This window comes from Saccopteryx leptura, chromosome 11, assembly GCF_036850995.1.
Source record: "Saccopteryx leptura isolate mSacLep1 chromosome 11, mSacLep1_pri_phased_curated, whole genome shotgun sequence".
Taxonomy (NCBI): Eukaryota; Metazoa; Chordata; class Mammalia; order Chiroptera; family Emballonuridae; genus Saccopteryx; species Saccopteryx leptura.
The window spans coordinates 7,966,447-7,984,865 of record NC_089513.1 but is presented as its reverse complement, the minus strand read 5'-3'; the positions used below and the strand labels follow the sequence as shown (position 1 = coordinate 7,984,865).

General features: G+C 39.4%; 1 non-coding gene across 1 annotated transcript; it reads right to left on the bottom strand.

Annotated features, from left to right (window-relative positions):
* Positions 1-18,108: 18,108 nt before the first annotated feature.
* On the bottom strand, positions 18,109-18,184 carry TRNAT-CGU (transfer RNA threonine (anticodon CGU)). Its single transcript has one exon. It is a non-coding gene; the product is annotated as a tRNA-Thr (tRNA).
* Between the last annotated feature and the right edge of the window lie 235 nt (positions 18,185-18,419).

The following is an 18,419-nucleotide window of genomic DNA, read 5'->3' as shown; positions in this document are numbered from 1 at the left end:
CAGTAATTGCGTAAGCAAACGTAACTGGCCCGTTGGAGGCGTGTAATTGCATGGCTGAGGCCAAAGGACGCTCAGGGACTGGGGTGGGCGGTGTCAGGTCCAGACTGTCTATTGTGCAGAAATGGAGAGCTTAAATGTTTCCATCTTGCCTGACCACATGGTGGCGCAGTGCATAGAGCATCAGACTGGGATGCGGAAGGACCCAGGTTCAAGACCCCGAGGTCACCAGCTTAAGTGCAGGTTCATCTGGTTTGAGCAAAGTTCACCAGCTTGGACCCAAGATCGCTGGCTCAAGCAAGGGGTTACTCAGTCTGCTGAAGGCCCGCAATCAAGGCACATATAAGAAGGCAATCAATGAACAACTAAGGTGTCGCAACAAAAAACTGATGATTGATGCTTCTCATCTCTCCGTTCCTGTCTGTCTATCCCTCTCTCTGACTCTTTGTCCCTTTAAAAAAAAAAAAAAAAAAAAAAGTTTTCATCTCACAGTGCTTGTGGTGGAATGGCTGTGCTATAATATAAATTATACATTCATAATCTTATTTCATCCTTACAACAGTTCTTCCAGGTAGTTGCTGGCCCCCTTTACATTTGTGTAAACATAAGACAAATACCAAAGCAGTTTCCGAATGGTTAGAGAGATTTTTTAATGTCAAAACCCATGTTGTACTCACTGTGACACACTCCCTCTGTACTGAAGAAAACTTAACAATTATTAAAAGAAATAGTTCTTTAAAATATATGGCCATCAATTTAGTTTAGTAATGCTATGGTAGCTACCACATGCAGAGCAACGAAACCAGGGGTGTACGCAGTCAGACCAACTGTCTTCCTTCCTTCACTGACCCCCCTCTTACTGGCCTTCCCAAAGAAATTTCTGAACATCCGCTACCTTCCAGGCAACTGTCTTAGTACTGGATGCACATTCATGAATACCATTCAAAGGGAACTCATGTTCTAGTAAAGGGATACGGCAAGTAGACAAGATAAATGTGTATGCAAAAGTGCTGAGCAGAAAGCAAAGCAGATGAGAGGCCTAGTGAGTACTGTGATGGAGTAGGAAGCAGAGGATTTTACACAGATGTGTCAGGAGAGGTCCAGTGGACAAGGAGACAGTGGGTGAGAACATCAGTGAGATGAGGGAGTGCACTCTGAAGTTTCTACCAAAGAACAGCTCAGATCGCAGGAAACTCTTACCCTGAAACGATTAAGAAGCATCAAGGAATCCATCTTGACTGATTGTAGAGAGGAGAAGGGAGAAGATGAGGGTGTGGTGTGTGTGTGTGTGTGTGTGTGTTCACTGTGCACACTGCAGAAGAGTTTATAAGCCCTTGCCGGCAATTTTAGGTTAGCTGGCTTTTAAATGGAGCAAGATGGAAAGGCATTGGAAAGTTTTAAACAAAGATGTGATCTAACTTACAATTTAAAGGACCAATGTAGTTTGTGTCTTGAGATAAAAATGTCACGGGCTACGTTGGAAAAAGGTGTAAAGCATGTTAAGAGCTACTGTATATTCAGCATCAAGCTTCTTGATTTTGGCAACCTTATGCAGCAGGTATTGGTCAGGCAACTTGGGCTGCAAGGAGACCCGGACTGTAATCATGCTCAAGCGGAGTGTCGTGGATGTAAAGGAAGAGTGAGGAAGGGCTGTACCAGTCTGGGGATGTTCGTGGTGGAAGTTCACGGTTGTCTCCTTAGGTCTCTAGAAGTGATGTGGCTACTCTCTGTCTGTTTCTGCTCCTCTCAGCACCAAATCATGTCATTGTCCTCTTCTTTCTGACTTTGGCTTTTCTCTCCCTCAGATATATTGCTTGCTTATTTATGACTAAATAAGAGCCAACAAGTCCTTACTCACAGATTTGAATCTTCTACTAGTAAATGCTTAATCTCTTCATATTATAATCCTATATAAATGAAAAACAACAAACCCAAGTAAAGAACCTAACATTGTATCTTACAGAACTAGAAAAAGAACAAAAGCAGCCAGAAGTCAGCAGAAGAAAAGAAATAATAATTAGAGCAGAAGTAAGTAAACTATAAAACTAAAAGAATATACAAAAACAAACAAACAAAAAACCTCATGCAACAAAGAGCTGGTTCTTTAAACAGATTAATAAAATTAACAGAACTATGGCAAGACTTCCTAATAAAAAAATGACAAAAGACTCAAATAAACCAAATCAGAAATGAAAGAGAAGAAGTTACCGTAGACAACAAAGGAATACAAGGATCATATAGGAACACTATGAAAGACTATATGTCACCATATTCAATAACCTAGAAGAAATGGATAAGTTTCTAGAAATAGATAACCTTCCTAGACTGAATCACAAAGAACTGGAAAATGTGAGTAGACCAATCAATGATGAAGAAATTGAAACCACCATCAAAAATCTCCCAAAAAAGTAAAAAGCCTAGGACCAGATTGATTCACTAGTGAATTCAACCAAACATTCAAAAATATTTAATACCTATCCTTCTTACACTATTTTTTTAAAAATTGAAGAAGCAGCAATATGTTTCTTTTATAACTTCTAAGGGGTAAGAGTATGCCGTGTACTTCTTATACTTCTTATCTTTGGATTTGCCCCTCTAGTCTAGTTTTTGAAGGCAAAGGCAATCAATGCAAACAGTGGCACTTCTCCAGGGCATCCCTGCCAGCCCACAGGAAGGGTGCTGTGGCCGTACTAAGCGATACAGAGTTTTCAGGCATCATGATGTGTGTTGGCTACTATTATTTCCATCCTCATCCCAGGCACAAGGAAACTAAAACTCAGAGAATGTCAAGCCATCAAATTTCTGTCAATCTGATGCCAAAAATGATAAAGTTTCCAGTCTATCGTGCTGTCTGATGTTGAGGAGTACCAGCACAGCCTTGACTTATTCAAAGAATGTTGACTATTGAGTGTGACTCTGTGTGATGCCCTGTGCTACAAGTAGAGAAAAACAAGTCAAAGAATCCCACTGTCACGGTCTTTCTCTACAAGAATCAAGGCATCTATTAGTACAAGGGCCCTGCATTTTTAGACTCTGATCAGGGCTGTGCTCTGTTTTTCACAGGGTACCACAGGAGCACCGGAGGATGTGGTTTCATCTACCAACGTTCTGCAGATGGAAGTATGGAGGCAGCCAGATAATTAGCAAAAGAGACGGTGCTCATGTTAAGCTCCATCACCAAGCAGGTGTACCTACATCAAGAAAGATAAGCCTAGCCTAACCAGGAGGTGGGACAGTGGATAGAGTGTCGGACTGGGATGCGGAAGGACCCAGGTTCGAGACCCCGAGGTCACCAGCTTGAGTGCGGGTTCATCTGGTTTGAGAAAAAGCTCAGCAGCTTGGACCCAAGGTCGCTGGCTTGACCAAGGGGTTACTCAGTGTGCTGAAGGCCCGCGGTCAAGGCACATATGAGAAAGTAATCAATGAACAACTAAGGTGTCGCAATGTGCAACAGAAAACTAATGATTGATGCTTCTCATCTCTCTGTTCCTGTCTGTCTGTCCCTGACTATCCCTTTCTTTGTCTCTGTTAAAGAAAAAGAAAGATAAGCCTATGTGCAATACCATTAAGAATGCCATCGTAACAGAATGTCGAAGAAAACTGGTATTCTTGGACTTTAAGGTGGCTGTTGAGAAATGTCAGGAGTTAAGCATGAAAATATAAGCAGAACAAACACACACAGGTGTTCGATTTAGTTCTGAATATATTAACGTCTTTTGAACAAGGAGATGTGGTTTAAATCTGAATTGTAGAAAAGTGATTTTGGCAATGGTAAGAGGGAAGGATATTTAACAGTGAAGGTAGGATATCCGATTGTAAATCTGTTTTGGTAATTCCCATGCAAATGGGTAAAACATAAAGGCATAGACTAAGAGGTGAAAATAATTTTGTCAAGATATTTATTATTTAGACCCTTTAAGTAGGGGCAGGGGGTGGCTAAGTGAGAGGGTGGAGGGATTGAGAAAAAATGTACACACATTGACAAGAGTATAGGGATTGCTGGTGGGGGTGGGGGGAGGTGGAGGAGAGTGTCACAGGATAAATGGTGACAGACTGAGACTTGACTTGAGGACACACAGTACAGCGTTCAGAGACACAGTGTAGAAACGGGCACTGAAACCTGCATATAATTTATTAACCAGTGCTACCACCAAGAATTTGATTTAAAAGAAAAAGATTTGCTAATTGTAGATAAATATTTTGGGGAAGTAGAATGTGTTTTTTACAGGTTTCTAGGTTGGTCACTTGTGAGAAGAGTGACCAAAGGAGAAGGAATGAAGTAGGACAGTTTGGGATAGTATGTTTTGGGAATGAAGAGAGAAGAACATAAAACTAAAAAGACAGGGAAAAAAAGGAAAGGTGTTTTAGGAAAGTGGTGTCATTGAGTTTATCATCATTATGGGACTGATTGAAAATAGAACACCATTGAATTTTCCAATCTTGGAACACGATACAGTCTCCATTTATAGTTCTTTATAATGTATAACAGCAATGTTGTTTTTTTTAAAAAAATTTTTTTTATTTATTCATTTTAGAGAGGAGAGGGAGAGACAGAGAGAGAGAAGGGGGGAGGAGCTGGAAGCATCAACTCCCATATGTACCTTGATCAGGCAAGCCCAGGGTTTTGAACCGGCGACCTCAGCATTTCCAGATCAACGCTTTATCCACAACGCCACCACAGGTCAGGCCAACAGCAATGTTTTTTAATTTGGTCTTGACTACACTTTGACTAAATAGTTCTTAAATAACATCTTGGACTCTTGCTAAATTCACTTATTAAGCGTAGTAGCCTTTTTGGTAGATTTCTTAAAATTTCCGATGTAAATGAGCATGGCCCATGGTGGCACAGTGCATAAAGCATCGCCCTGAAATGCTGAGGTCGCTGTTTCAATCCCCGTACTTGCCTGGTCAAGAACACACAAGAAGCAATGACTACTTCTACTATGAATTAATGCTTCCTTCTCCTCCCTCTTCTTTTTCTCTTCTTTCTTTAAAAAAATCAATAAATAAAATAATTTTTTTAAAAATTCTATGTAAATGGTTAACTTTTAAGTAAGAGTCTTTCTTTTTCTTTTTAATCTTTGAATACTTCCTTTTCATACCTTATTGCTCTGGATCAAACATTCAGTACAGTGCGGAAAATACATTTTGAGAGTAGACATGCTTGTCATGTTACTGTTTAAGGGGAAAACATTTCACTTTTTATGATCAAGTTGAAAAGGTTCCTTTCAGTTTCTAGTGTGCTTATAGATTTTACCATGAATGGATCCTGTAATATTTCTGTTGCTTTTCTACTACCAACTGAAATGACAGACTCCTAAAGCATGTAAGAGAAACCTATGAAAAATTGCATTTCTTAATTTTTTTCAAATGAACCCCTATTCTATTAAGTATTCAAAACTTTAACCTTATCAATGTCAGTGGCTCTATATATTATTTTTATTTTAAATACTTACTGAGAGTACATTTTTAATGTAAATTATTTCCCTTCTAGAGGTACTCTGTCGTTTGGGTTCTTGCCACGTGATCCAGTTATACTGTGGTGGCGCGCAGGAGACAGTGAGGTCGGAAGACACCCACGTGAAAGGCCAGCCACTAAAAGCAGCCAAGAGTGGTTTTCAGGAGTGACTGTGCTTTAGAAGTAGTTCACAATGTCAGATTGCTATAGTTCTTCCTGAAGTAATGTTAAGGGGAAAAAAATACATAGAGTGGGATCAGGGTTTAGGTTCTAAAGGAAAATGTTGCAAAGTGCAACAAAGGTTATTTTCATTTAAAATTGAAGTTGAGTTCTAAAAGTTAAAATTCAGAACTTTCGCGTGATCATGGGTGATATAAACTTTGAAGGACCACTATCCAAGGTAACTTACCAAAGGACCTTTCGGTTCTCAGGGCCCTAATAGTTAATAATAGATTTTGCCTCCTGTGACATACACCTTGTGGAAATTATTTTTGGTAAGTCTGTGAAAGCTGGTAAATATTAAAGTGTTTTAAGAAACATCTCTAAGACCTCCTATCATTTTCTCCTTTTAATGGTTTTATTTAGGATGTTTTCATCTTTTACAAAGATGCAAGCCATTTATCACTGCCATGTTTGACAAACAAGATGGTCAGTAATAGTTTTCACACAGAGCCCATTCCCCATCAAGTAGCTAAAATAGTTAAAGAACCTTCCAGAATGTTTTCATGCCATTTTTGACAATGGAGCTCATGAAACCTGCTTTTTGTCTATTTAAAGATTCAATCGGTATGGGGACCTAGAGCTGAAGATTTGACTTATTATGGGTTAACCAATCTCTGAAACGCAGGCTTGGAAAGCACGAAAATAAATTTCCACTGTGGCTCCTCCACATTTAAGATATGTAACCAAGGGCAACTCATTGTTTCCATTATATGTAAAATGGATAGGATTGTCATAAATATTCAAATACACAATACAAATAAAGTCATTATATGCACCCTGCTCATGCTTATAAATTATCCTTTTTCCTTCTGCTAAAAGCAAATATTTTGCTTGCTAATATGATGAAAGATTAGATGATGCTGCAAATTGATTCAAATCAACCAGCTTGAAAACTTTGTGAGGGTGTTTTTTCCACAAATGCCTTTCATGGAGAGGAGGAAGATGAGGTATGAGAATGAGACCCATCTTACCTGAGACTCCATGCTGCCTATCAGAGCACAGGGGAGAAAGCCTGGATCCCCTCGTGTCCTGGGGAAACGTCCCTCCACAACAACCCTGGCCGGCGGGAAAATGGTTTTGGATACCTGCACGGCCTGAAAACACCTCAACCCCTCTTCCTTCCTTCCCCCGTACTGACAGGCTCAGCACCGCATCTGCCTGGAGGTCACTGGGTCTAATCCTGATTGCTATCTAACCCTATTTATTCCAGAAGGACTCTGAGACTCCCAGATCATGCTACCACTATCGATGGACTTCCATCACTGTAGAGCAGTGCCTGTCCACTGTCCTTCCTGGAAGAGCCAATCATCAGCGAAGATCCTCCAAACATTATTTATAAGTATTTTATTCCCTTTCTTGCTTTAATGAAACTTAGCTCTCCCTGAACATGCTGCCTCCCAAGAAGCCTTTCAAATTCCCTTTTGCTTCTCAGACTTCTAGAAGTGACAGCCTCATGTAGCTGTGCCATGCACAAGTCTTCTTGATACAGTCATCTGCAGAAACTAGATCACTTTTTCTTGTATTTTGAAGATTATAGCTTATGATATTGCTACTCGCTTTAACAAGATTTGCCAGTTCTCTCCAAGAAGACATCATAATTCTAGAATAATTTCTATGTAGATGATCTTAGTAGAAATCCTCTCCTTAATTTAATACTTTAAAATCCTCTCCTCCAGTAGTTTTCTCCCCTCGTGTCAACTTTTACCATACCCTACACTTTGTTATTACCAATAACTGTTATCTGTTTAGGATCTTATTTTCAGATGTCCCATTTTATCTTTCCATCTCACAATGCTGCATTGCCTAATTCCAACAATCTCTGACCACAGAGGGATTAATTTAGAAACACAATTTTCCTTCCTCTCCTACACTCTTGTTTGCTCACTCTACTCCAACTCCACCACCCTCTTGCTATGCAGCCCAAAGGCTAGCACTCTACTGCCTCCAGGCATTTGCATTTACTATTTCATCTGCATAGAGTGTTTTTCTTTTTCCCTTCAAAAGCCACACGGTAACTTGAGAGAAAGTTTCATATCCAAGCAAACTCAATTATACTGTAATAAAGAAATGGGAAATAGTCCATTAAAATATGGAATGAGCCTGAATGGGTGGTAGCGCAGTGGATAGAGCGTCGAACTGAGATGCGGAGGATCCAGGTTCGAGACCCCGAGGTCGCCAGCTTGAGCGCGGGCTCATCTGGTTTGGGCAAAGCTCACCAGCTTGGACCCAAGGTTGCTGGCTCGAGCAAGGGGTTACTTGGTCTGCTGCAGCCCCATGGTCAAGGCACATATGAGAAAGCAATCAATGAACAACTAAGGTGTCACAACGAAAAACTGATAATTGATGCTTCTCATCTTTCTCCATTCCTATCTGTCCCTATCTATCCCTCTCGCTGACTCTCTGTCACTGTAAATATATATATGGAATGAGTCCTCCATTAAGCTTTGGGGCAGTGGTAGGTGAGACTGAACAGTCTTATAAGCAGATGGTAGTTCTCAGAAGGCCTTGAATTTCTGGGCTGTCAACAATCATACTACGATCAATGTGTATCTGTCTTCCTAGCAAAACAAATTTCTTAACTCCCATTCATTAACTTTGCCACACTAATGAACAAATCATCTCCTGCAGGTTCTGATTGATAGCTGTATTTAGAGCACTGCTTGTGGTCACCTGTGAGTGAGGTTCCTTTTTAGAATGTGTTAGAGACTCACAAAGCATGTCTGAAGCTTTAGTTTCTAAGTGGTATTTCAAATTTTAACTAAGACACATTGGAGTATTGATTAAATAGACTAACATACACTAAGTCACAGCATGTATACTGAAGTGTTTTATAGTGAATTACCCAGTCATTTGGATCTCTGCTAGCATTATTTGGAATAAGCAATAGCCAACAGAAAGTCCAGGAAAGTGTCACCTATCAGACGTTTTCTGAAGACGAACATCACGTGTTGGATTGCACCCTCCAAGAAGCCGATGAAAAGGTGGAATTTGATGTGCAATAGTTCATTGGGCGAAGTTCCTGGGGTTGGTGACTGAGAAATCAGAAGTCGCCAGGGCTAAATTGTCAGACCACAAATACAAACCTGATGCCTAGGGAGGGAAGTGGGAACAAAGGAGGACTGGCAAGGAGAGATTTAAGGCTGCAGCATCATTCTGGTCAAATTCTGGTTTCTCACATGGTGGGTCATTGACTCAAAACAGCCTGGAAGGGGATTCTCATAGAAATGGACTTGAAATGGGAACAATAAAGAAATTAAAAAACTTGGAATTGTCCTTGAACCTTGGAAGGCAAGCACTTAGATTTCCCTAAATTATCCATCCTAAGCTTTTTCTACCTCTGATCCAACTCTTCCAAGTTTTGCCTCTGCTACAATCATCCCTTTATCATAATTTTGTTTGATAGCAAGAATCGTCCAAGCACTCTCTCTCTCTCTCTCTAGTCAATGGTACTTTTATCAACTTAACTTGGACTTCATACTGAAACGATTACAGTGCACTTCACGAAGGTATACAAACCCAAGTTTCTGTATCTGAGAATAAATGTCTTCTTCCATTAGGTTGAATGTTTGTACTTGAACTATACAACTAAATAAGAAGCACTTGACTTAGTTGCAAGGCACACAGAATTAAATTGCTCTAATGGCACCCAGAATATTCAATAAAGTATCAGAAACCTGAAAGCTTATAAGACTGCTGACAGCAGTTCCATGTAACAAGCTATGACATCACTCTTTATAAGGTTTGCAGGGAGCCATGGGAGACAGTGCAGGATAATACAACGTAAAACACTGTGAGGTGTTCTAACCATCTGGGTTTGTTTGCAGGTATTTTCATATAAAAATGACAGCTAATGTAAAGAGTCAAGATAAAAAGTAAAACTATTCTTCAGAAAATGATTTCGGTGGTGTGGAGAAAGAAACTACTGAAGCACACTTCCTCATTTATGTCCAAACAAAATTGATGGTTACGCAAAAACTGAGATTTCATATATAATTCTATTCATGAGTTAATTTATGTAATACCCCTGAATCTCAACCTTATTCACATGTAACCAGCCACTATAAATACATAGTAAACTAAAGGGCATTTGAAGAGTTTTTAATGCTAAGTATCTGGTCAATTCAAATATTTCTTGACATATGAGTTTATTGCAAAAACATACAACACCATTTTAATTAAAAAGCTGGTAGTCTCTGCCTGAAAAGGCAGTAGCACAGTAGATAGAGCATCAGACTGGGATGTGGAGGACCCAGGTTTGAGACCTCGAGGTTGCCAGCTTGAGCGCGGGCTCATCTGCTTTGAGCAAGGCTCACCAGCTTGAGCTCCAGGTCGCTGGCTTGAGCAAGGGGTCACTTGGTCTGCGGTAGCCCCTTCTCCCCCCCCTGTCAAGGCACGTATATGAAATCAATCAATGAACAACTAAGGAGCTGCAATGAAGAATTGATGTTTCTCATCTCTCTCCCTTTCTGTCTGTCTGTCCCTATCTGTCCCTCTCTCTGACACACACACACACACACACACACACACACACATACACACACACAAATAAAGCTGGTAGTCTCTTGATATCCTAAATTTAACTTCACTGATCAAAACTGTCTTAGTAAATTTTTGCTTTCATTAAATATTACAAATAATAAATTAAGTTCCTAGGAAGGAAGTTACTTATGGAGACTGAGTTATATCTAAGAACTTGCATTTTTCCATTTCACTACATCTTCTAAATAATCCCAGGAACATTCTCATGCTCAGGAAATCTGTAGCAAATAGAATTCTAACCCAAACCAATGAACAGTAGTTGTTTTCCTCACCGATAAAATTGACAGCTACCATGAAGCTGTATTTTCTGCTCCTTGCTCCCTAGGTGGGTATTTTTGCAACAAGATACCAATTGCTCCCTGAGTGCATCTCGCTGAGAAGCACACTTAAATGGGAAACACACTAGGTTTCTGTGTTAAAAGAGGAAAAGTATGTACAATGCATTGCTTCTACATTTTTGCACAGGTGTACTGGCACACAGGGTGTGGTGGTTGCATGTTTACACTCAAGTCCACAGTGCATTCTGCTTTGTCTTCTTTTGTAACAAATTTTTACTTTCCCTGGTGACTGTGTTTTCCCTTACTGTGGACTACAAAAAAACAAACAAACAAACAAATAAAAAAGCAGGTCCTAGGGTAACAGTTTCTTCTCCATGTAATAGTAATTAAAGAGATATAGCTAGATAAATAGCTATTACTAGATTATGACTAATGCTTTAATAATTAACATGAAAAATAGTGCTGGATGAAAGTATGCACTGTCCTCCCCTGTCTTGAGTAATTTTGAATAAATGATTGTATCTATCATGATAGAGTAAGTCAGATTCTAGTTTTAAAAAAAAAGTAAAACTTTACTGGCTTAAAAACAAATGATTCTTTCTCCTAAAACTACATTTTCTAAAGGTTAGCTGGGATTCTGCTCTGTGTACTTCCTCAAGAATGTCAGTCACCGGAGCAGACACTGCATGGGATTGGTCCCCGTTGTCAGGGCGGCTTAGAGAAAGACTGACGGACTGCAGACTGGGTCTTTAATTCTACAACCAGACCTGACAAATGCCACTTCTGCTCACGTTGTATGGGTCTTCAATGGAGCAGGCAGTGAGATCCTGGTAGTTTCTGAGAAGGAAAGGTGGCAGTATTAGAGGGGCAGCCCTCACGGTGCCACAGGCTGTCTACCCGTGCTCCTGATGCTAGGTTCCTGTCCTGGCTAGATGCAGACATGCTCCCTCCTTCCCCCAGGGAACAATGCAAAATGCTCCTTCAGTCACTGCATTCCAGCTCAAATTCCAGGAACCCTGAGACATATCCAGTTGTTTTGTTTTGTTTTTTAATCATTATTATCAAGTCCAAATATAAGTCCTCTCGGTCTGGAGACCTACACATTAAAAGAAGTTTTTTTCAAAACTCAAACATGCTATAATAGCATAGGTACGGAACCCACAATAAACTCTAGCATTTGCAAAGAATGCTACGTGCACAGGGCAGACACCACTGTGCGGCCATCCTGATCTCTGCCTTGCAAACATGGCCAGGGCCCAGTCCCTCGAGGTAGAAAGTGCCCCCGGGACCGCCCTTCACTCTGCCCCTAGGAGGGGTTGTCCAATCAGTTTTCTCTGAAGACGCTGATGTCCTATTCTGACAATTGCTTTTTATCAACTAAGTCTCCTGATCATGTCAAATGGGATTGGAAACTTTCCTATCTCTGGTCGCCTGGATCAAAGGAGTATTTTAAGTCTAAGCAGTCGCTGTTTGCGTTGGTCTGAGAGTAGTGGTATTCTGGCATAATAACTCTCTCAGAAACCAAGCCAGCCCTGCTCCGTTTGGTTCTTGTCAAACCAACAGGCCAAGAGGGACACTCACATTCTTTCCAAAGTGTACTTCCCTGGGTTTGCTATTTTATTTTCTCTTCCCCACCTCAACCATGACGAGGTATGTGGTAGGCAGAATTCTGAATTAAAAAAAAAAAAAAAAGGAGTCCAGCAAATGATTAAAATTGAATACATATAAAAAGCAGCTGCATGAGGTGGCAGCAAATCATTTTATATAATGAGAAGTTAAGAGTTGACTTTGACTATTGCCAGAAACCAATACCATGGTCTGAATATTAGATTTTTTTCCCAATGTAACCAAGAAGGTATAAATTCTCACTAACTCTAGCATGGCTCAATTTTTCTCTTGTTTTTGTTTTTATTAATATCATTATAATTATAATTTCAGGCTGTATAAGGAAATAAGTTTCTAGTATGGAATTTGATCTTAAATCAGTGATTTACAATTGTGGATGTTAGTATTTTATCTTTAACATTATTGATCCCAATTTTAATAAAAATTGGGAAGGTAAGAAATTTTTACCATGTTTTTTACACAAGCACAATAATACAACTGTAAATTAGGCCAGATGCTGAAGGAATATAATTTCACATACATAAATACATGAGAATAGACATGGTGAAGACATTGATTATACTAAACATGTGTTTAAATATGTTTTTATCTCTTGTTTAATTTTACTATATTATTTTAAGTTTGACTAAATTGTGAGTTTAAGTCTGCCAGTTAATTTGTTTGACTCATTAGAAACCTTGAATCAAGATGCTTTCCAATGATTAAATAGGAGTCACAAATTTAATTAAAAGATTAAGAATTCTCACTATTTAAAAAATAAATTCAAAGGTAATTTTTTAAATGTAAAGAAATGTTCAAAAAACGAAGCTAAATTTAGTAATGATATAATATCAGATAAAATGAGTAGAGAGGTATTCTCTATCTCTTCAACATTTGGCAAAAAGTTGTAGAATATTATCTTCCATATTAATGGATTTTTAGAATTTGCCTGTGAAATTTGATGATACTAGAATTTTCATCCTTAGAAATCATTATACCAAAAATTAAATTTCTCAAATAGATCTAGAGCTCCTGCAATTACTTTATTTTTCTTTTGTTGACTTTTGTTTGTTTGTACTATCCAAGGATTTGTTTCTTTTCCACTGAGTTTTAATTAATTATTATTTTATTTGAATTAAATGTTTAATTTATTGACATAATTTCCTTATCTCTTTACTGTAAAAGACTAAGATAATATTTACTTCAGAAGTACAAGATAAATTTTTAAATATATAGATATCAAATGCATTTATTAAATTGTAAATATATGGTATCATATATCTAACTGATGGGAAACTAAGAATTATTCTTTCTAAGCCAGGGTTCTCAACCTTGGCACTACTGATATTTGAGCTAGATAATTCTGTTATGGGGCTTGTCCTGGGCATGGACAAAGGCTTAACAACATCTCTGGCTGCTGCCCCAGATGCCAGTAGCAACCTCTCTCCCCCAGTTACGAAAACCAAAGGTGTCTCCAAACATGGCAAAGGTCCTGTGCAGAGAGAGCAGAATCACTCCTGGTTCAGAGCCCCTGCTCCAGGCTGAAGGATGAGAGACAACACTGCCTCACAATGTCATGTATATATATACATTATTTCTTACATAGATGAGACATATATTATTATTCCCTGTATTCCAGCTTCTTAAGTAAATAAAAACAGGTCACTACAAAGGTAAATTGATCTTTCAAATCCTCTTTTTACAAAGAGATCTACAAATATCTTACCAGTCCTTTGGAAATAGCAGGAAATGTGTGACTGTAGAGATTGAAAACCCAAGTGACAAGGGTTATGTTCTTTTCCTTACCAAAGGAAAGATAGAGATACTCTACTCCACTGAGAAAACTTGATCAGCCAGTGTTCTCTCTGTGTTTTGTCTTACTTTTTAAAAATTACCAAACTTTAATACAGCCATAGTTTACAAAGTTATTATCTAAGTGCAAACTTATTGAGATAAGCTATAGAAGACGATGATAAATACATTCATCATGAAAAGAAACTCACAATTCTGCTCAGTATCCTTCCCCTGTTACAGCAGCTTTGCGGTGGTGGCTTAAGTTTTAGATGTGTAAAAGGGATGAATTCAATGTGACCTTCCCTACACCATGTGTTCAGGAAATATGATACGCTCTGGGGAATTAATGACACATCATCACCATTACCCTAGCAAACACATCAATGCTGTAATTTGTACTAACCATAAACTGGGTGTGCGAAGGATACCAAAATTAGATTGACATTGAGTGAAAGTTAATATTACAACCCCCCTTACGTACGCCCATGTGGCTTCCTTCATTTTAATAAGGCATTACAAAGGAGCAATCTCACTGATAGGTGTTGGGTATTTATGGACCATCTAAAAAAGACAAAAGTTTCAGATAACCTTGTTAAAAGTGGTCTTACTAACTTTTCATAACATATTCACATGCAGAAATTTTTATCCGGTGGAAACCACACAGACAGAATGTCAACCGCATGTCCTTAGCTGGTCAACTTGTTTGGGAGGATAGAAACAGGCTGTGTGAGTTATTTTATTCTATCAATGCTAGAAGTTGGGAGGATCAGATATTGATCATGTGTTTGCCTCTGGATATTAGTTATGTTTAAAGAGTCTATTCAATTATAAGCATTTGATTTTGGATGTTTACTTAATTTTGCTTCAAAATGCTATTAAAAGATAGGAATGTTGTTAATACCTCTCAGTAAAAATACAGGCAATGATAACTCTAGCCTAAATGCAGCCAATAAAAATAAACATGATGGAAGGCGTCTAGGATTTAAAGGGTCAAAATTCTGGGGAGAAGGTAAATGCACTGAGGTGAGCCCCGCCTTCTGCCCACCCCTTGCTCCTCAGGGTATTTTTCAACACCTGGTATAGGGACAGAGTTTGAAAAGCTAGACAAATGGTGATTTCCAAGGGAACGCGAAAGCAGCCAAGTGGTCAGCAGTTGTACAAACTGCAGTGAATCCACGACAAGCAGGGCTTGAAAGAGTAAGAACATGGAGAGGAGAGAGGTTCAGGAAATAGACCTGGACATCTGACATTCCTGAAGCATTTGAGATTAAATTGTATAGACAGGGGGCCAAGAAGCCAAGCAGAAGAGGAACTGGGAGTCAATGGGAAATCGTGGTTTATGTCATAATGCTGGAAAAGAGAACATTTGAATCCAGAATCTTCAAGGAAAGAGGGATGCTAATGATGATTCTAGATTATCAGTTGATACTCAGAAGGGGCCTTTTGCAGAGAAAGTGAATCAGAAATATAATCAGATATACAAATATACATACTCTGCTGTATAGATACATATATTAGCCTGGAACAAATTTAAACCCCAAGTGGATTGAGAAAAATTGTCCTTATTTGGATTCTGGACCCAATTGCAATGTTGTAAGTTGAGAGTTGTCCAAACACCACCATCAAGCAATTCTTGGGAGACTAGCTGGGTGTCTTACAATTTAACTCAATTCTGACACTATATATGAAATTGCAACAGATCCGACGTGCTGAGGGATCAGTCCCATAAGGCTACTTCCACATCAGCCGACAGTCACAAGTCAATGTCATCACCTGAGCTTCTGACATACCAGTTACAAATTGAAGGATCCCATGACCTCCTTCCTGGATGTTGGGGCCAGTTGCAAGCTCAGGTTCTCACCTGTACTTCTAGCTGACTGGTTATGAGTCAGAGGTTCCCAAGACCCTTGAGGTTTGATTAATTTTGTGATAGTGGCTCACAGAAGTTAATGAAACAGTTTACCACAGGGGTCCCCAAACTATGGCCCGCGGGCCGCATGCGGCCCCCTGAGGCCATTTATCTGGCCCCCGCCGCACTTCTGGAAGGGGCACCTCTTTCATTGGTGGTCAGTGAGAGGAGCATAGTTCCCATTGAAATACTGGTCAGTTTGTTGATTTAAATTTACTTGTTCTTTATTTTAAATATTGTATTTGTTCCTGTTTTTTTTTTTTTACTTTAAAATAAAGTATGTGCAGTGTTCATAGGGATTTGGTCATAGTTTGTCTTTTTTTATAGTCCGGCCCTTCAACGGTCTGAGGGACAGTGAACTGGCCCCCTGTGTAAAAAGTTTGGGGACCCCTGGTTTACCACTTGGTTATGAAAGCATATAACTCAGGAACAATCAGAGGGCAGAGAGGCATAGGGCAAGGTGTCAGGAAGGGGCACAAAGCTTTCATGTCCTCTCCACACACATCACTCTGAGATCTCCACATAATCATCAACTGAGAAGCTTTTCAAACCCTGTCCTTATGGGGTTTTATGAATGTTTTATTATATAGTCATGATTGATTAAATCATTGGCCAGTGGTGATTGGACTCAATTTCAAACTCCTTTCCCCTCCCTGGAAACCAGGAGTGAAGAAGAGATGTGACTAAAATTTCTAACCCTCTGTAATTACACTGTTGGCTTTACTGGCAAACAGCTCCATTCTTAGGTGTTATATAAAAGTCACCTTATTAACATAACAAAGAACAATTTATAGCTCTCTTTACTTGGGAAATTCCAAGGGATTTAGGTCTGCCTGAAAGGGGATAAAGACCAAACATATATTTTTTATTATAAATCACAATATCACATCCTCACTCCAGCTCCCTTTCAATTAAATCTACAGAAGAAAGATAACTACATCCAGAATCTTCACTAATTTTTCATACAAGAGATTTAATAAAATATTGCATAAAAACATAATCAAGCCTGACCAGGCGGTGACGCAGTGGATAGAGAGTGAGGCTGGGATGCAGAGGACCCAGGTTCGAGACTCTGAGGTCGCCAGCTTGAGTGCAGGCTCATCTGGTTTGAGCAAAGCTCGCCAGCTTGGACACAGGGTGGTTGGCTTGAGCAAGGGGTTACTCTGTCTGCTGTAGCCTCACAGTCAAGGCACATATGAGAGAGCAGTCAGTGAACAACTAAAGTGCCACAATGAAAAACTGAAGATTGATGCTTCTCATCTCTTTCCATTCCTGTCTGTCTGTCCCTATCTGTCCCTCTCTCTGACTCTCTCTGTCTCTGTAAAAAAAAAACAACACAAAAAATAAAAAACAAAACATAATCAAGATTTTTTTAAAAAAATAAAAATCAACTGAGAACTAACCTATGCATTTATTAGATATAGATGTTTTAAAAATTTGTATTAATAAATGGAATAAAATAATGCCAAGATGGAGAATTTCACTAAGAACTAGAATATACACATTAAGAAAGGAATCAATTAGACATTCTATAACGGAAAGAATACAATAACTAAAATTGAGAACTTGGATGGACAATAAGGGATTTGCCAGAGTTGAATAAAATAATCAGTGAGGAAAATAAACCAGAAGAAAATACAGATATTCAAACATGGACAGCACACAGGGTAAAAAATACAAAGAAATACAAAAAAAAAAAAAAAAGCAAAGAAAAAAGGCCAGGATGAAAAAGTTTGTAATGAATTCAAATGGCCTCTGAGCAGAGAAAAGAGAAAGAAGAGGTCATCTGTCAATGCCCTTGGGCAGAAATGCCTGTGAGTCACAGTGAATGCTCACTGCTCCTCCAGCTCCTGCTCACACTGATGCTTTGTTTGTTCTTCTTCTCCTTGATTGGTTTCAAGTAGTCGGCTATGCAGTTGCATTTGGTTTACACCCTCCCCATTCTGTAGGATCCTTCTTTTCTGAGTTTTCCTTTGAATTAAATAACTGTTTGCTCCATCTGTGTTTTTTGTTTGTTTGTTTGTATTTTTCTTAAGTGAGAAGCAGGGAGGCAGAGAGACATACTCCCGCATACACCCAACTGGGATCCAACCAGCATGTCCACTGGGGGGCAATGCTTGGCCTCTCTGGGGTGTTGCTCCATTGTTGCCAGAGCCACTCTAGCCCCTGAGGTGTAGGCCATGGAGCCATCCTCAGTGTCCGGGCCAACTTTATTCCAATGGAGCCGTGGCTGCGGGAGGGGAAGAGAGATATAGGGAGAAAGGAGAGAGGGAAGGGTGGAGAAGTAGATGGGTGCTTCTCCCATGTGCCCTGGCTGGGAATTGAACCCAGGACTTCCTCACACGGGGCCGATGCTCTACCACTGAGCCAACCAGCCAGGGCCGCTCCATCTGTGTTATTGTTTGTTTGTTTGTTACTAAAGAGAAGCTGTACTATTCTTGATGTTCCTGAGAAATAGAACTTGAACTTTATCTATGCCCGTAGCTATACTCATATCTATCTAAATAAAGAGATGTCAATGCATCATATGTACCTACCTACCTATTTATCGATCTATTGGTATTTTTTATGATAAACCGGCTTATGTGGTTACAGAGGCTGGGAAGTCCCTAGACCT